Source organism: Carlito syrichta, unplaced genomic scaffold (assembly GCF_000164805.1).
Source record: "Carlito syrichta isolate Samal-C Ts95f unplaced genomic scaffold, Tarsius_syrichta-2.0.1 Scaffold138301, whole genome shotgun sequence".
Taxonomy (NCBI): Eukaryota; Metazoa; Chordata; class Mammalia; order Primates; family Tarsiidae; genus Carlito; species Carlito syrichta.
This window is the reverse complement of record NW_007082397.1, coordinates 3,872-6,960: the sequence shown is the minus strand read 5'-3', so window position 1 is coordinate 6,960 and position 3,089 is coordinate 3,872.

The window sequence follows — 3,089 nt, the reverse complement described above, 5'->3', positions numbered from 1 at the left end:
AGTGAGACTCCAACTCAAAAAAAATAAAAAATAAAAGACTGGCTGAGCTTGAGTGGCCGAGCCCTGAGAAAGGAGGTGCCAGGGAGGTCGCTGCCTCAGCCCCTCGCCCCAGGCTCACATCCACAAGCAGCACCGCCCCCCACGGCCCCCACATCCACGAGCAACAACGCCCCCGTCCCCCCTCACATCCGCCAGCAGCGCTGCCCTGCCGTCGTCTTCCCAGCCACATCCACAAGTAGCCCCGGCCCGGCCCCACCCCCAAGAGTTGACTGTGCTCTGGCATCGCCTGGCCCTGTCAACGTGGCCACAGACACACCCTGCAGAGGGTCCTGGCTTAGCCACGTGGACATCTTTGCCTGGAGCAAGGACAGGACCCTGATACCCTGAGCAAAGTGGGTTCCTTAGAGAGGGGAGGGCAGCTGGGTATGAACCGCAGCCGTCTGGAAAAGCCTCGCTGGGTCAGTGGCTGGAGCGATGGGCTGCATTAAAGCAGGTGTCAGAGTGGGCCCTGGCCAGCACCTCAGCGCCTAGAACCCTGCCCCAGCCTGTGGAGTCGGAAGTCCTGGGGGCCCGGCCACCCCCACGAGCATGAGAAGGGGCGGGGGAGCCGCAGCAGGTGCAAAGGCCCCGGGGCAGGATGGAGCGCAGGGAGAGAGGGACAGCCAGAGGGACGGCCCAGCTACCAGGAGGTACCAGGGTCGCTCCATGCACGGCGCAAGTCCCAACCACACCCTGGCGCTAGGAGGGGCTGGAACAGTCCGTTTCACAGGAGGTGGGTGGGGGAGAGGAGCTACACTCATGAGACCACCACTCAGCATGCTTTCAGGCACCCAGGCAGCAGATGCAGGCCCAGAGCTCCACCTCTATCCCAGGGCGGGGCCAGCTGGATGGGCGATGCCAGTGCAGGCAGGCGGGCAGCCAGGGCCAGCCTATACTCACCTCCCAGGGCCCGACCGCATCTGTCACCATCTGCTCGCAGGAACTGATGGGGCCCTGACCCCGGACTACCTGGGATCTGCGGGAGACCACTCTGCTCCCGTCCATGGGGTACCAGCTCTGCCCTGCACCCCGACAGCTGGCTGTGTGGTCCAGCAGACTGCGGAGAAGCCAGCTGGCCCTCTGTGCAGTTGGAAAACAGCGCCTGTCACCCTCCAGAGGCAAAGCTGGCTGGGACCAGGAGTCTGCACCAAGCTGGAGGCTCTAGCTGCTGGTGGGTCTCCCAAGTGGGGTTTTTGTTGATTTGGTAGGTCTTGGCTTTTGGGGTTTTTTTTAATTTTTAATTTTTGTGGACACAGGATCTGACTATGTCGCCCAGTCTGGTCTTGAATTCCTGGCCTCAAGCGACCCTCCTGCCTCAGTCTCCCAAAGTACTGGGATTACAGGCGTGAGCCACCAAGCTGGCAGACTGGTGCCTTAAAGCCCAGACACTCTATTTTTCGAGTTGGAGTCTCTGTTGCCCAGGCTGGAGTGCAGAGGCACGCTCACGGCCACCGCAGCCTCGACCTGCAGGGCTTGGGCAATTCTTCTGCCTCAGCCTTCCAAGAAGCTGGAACCACAAGCACGCGCCCCCACACCCAGCTAATTTTTTGATTTTTGATAGAGACGAGTTTTCACCAAGTTGCCCAGGCTGGTCTCAAACCCTTAGGCTCAGGCAATCCTCTCTCCTCAGCCTCCCAAAGTGCCGGGATTACAGGCATGAGCCACCGCGTCTGGCCTATTTTTATTTTTGTTTTTTTTATTTATTTATTTTTAGCTGAAGTCTCACTCTGTTGCCCAGCATGTTCACATCCACCACAGCCTCAACCAGCTGGGCTCAAGAGATCCTTCCGCCTCAGCCTCCCAAGTAGCTGGTACTATAGGCGTGTGCCACCACACCCAGCTAATTTTGTGATTTATTGTAGAGATGAGGTCTCACCAAGTTGCCCAGGCGGGTCTCGAACCCCTGGGTTCAGACAGTCCTCTCACCTCGGCCTCCCAAGAGCTGGAATCACTGGCAAGAGCCACTGCTCCTGGCCCCGTCTGTATCTCGATGTGGAGACGGTCTCAGGTTCAGAGAGCTGCGAGCAGAATACTTCTCCCTGGGTCCTTGGAAGCACGGGCACCACCCCGGGCCCCTTTCTGGGCTTCCTGCACACCACGATCCTCTCGATGCTCAGACGCTGTCTGGGTTTCTCCACTTCTCCCAACACCCTGCAGGGAGGCACAGCCGTCCTCTCCCTCTTAGTCTCTGTCTCCCTCTGTCTCTCTTTCTGTATCTTTCTCTGTCTCTTTCTGTCTTTCGGTATCTCTGTCTCTATGTCTCTGTCTCTGTCTTCTCTGTCTCTGCCTTTGTTTCCCTTTCTCTCTCTTTTTGTCTCCCTCCTTCTGTCTCTCCCTCTCCCTCTCTGTCTCTCTGCCCTTGTCTCCCTCTCTCTCTCTCTGTATCTCTGTCTCCCTCTGTCTCTCCTTCCCTGTCTCTCTGTGTGTGTCTCTGTCTCCCTCTCTTTGTCTCTCTGCCTGTGTCTCCCTCTCTCTATCTCTGACTCCCTCCTGTCTCTGTCTGTCTCCCTCCCTCTGTCTCTCTCTCTGCCTCTCTATCTCTCTCTCCCTCTGTCTCTCCGGTTCTCTCTGGAGGCCTCCGGGACTTGGCCAGCCGGGCCCAAGCTCTTGCTGTCTGATGGTGGAGGCGGGTGGCTCCTCTCTCATGTGGCCTTGATGCTGGCTCCGAGAAGGAGCCTCCATGGGCCCTGGGCATCCTCCCGCAGACTGCCATATGCCAAGGGCAGATGCCGAGTGCCCATGGCATTCCTGTCATTCTTCTGTGAGGGAGAGGGAGACACATCTGTGAAGCAGGCACTACTGGGGTGCTGGAACCACAGCCTTGAACCCAGTGGAGCAAATCCTCAGTCTCACGAAATCTGTAAAATCCGTAAAAAAAAAAAAAAGGCAGCAACGACATTCATGTTGCATCTATAAGAATACCCGGGGCTGGGCTTGGTGGCTTAGCCTGTAATTCCATGCTTTGGGAGGCCGAGGTGAGTGGATTGCCCGAGGCCGCGGGTTCGAGACTCGCCTGGGCAACTTGGCGAGACCTCATCTCTACAATAAAT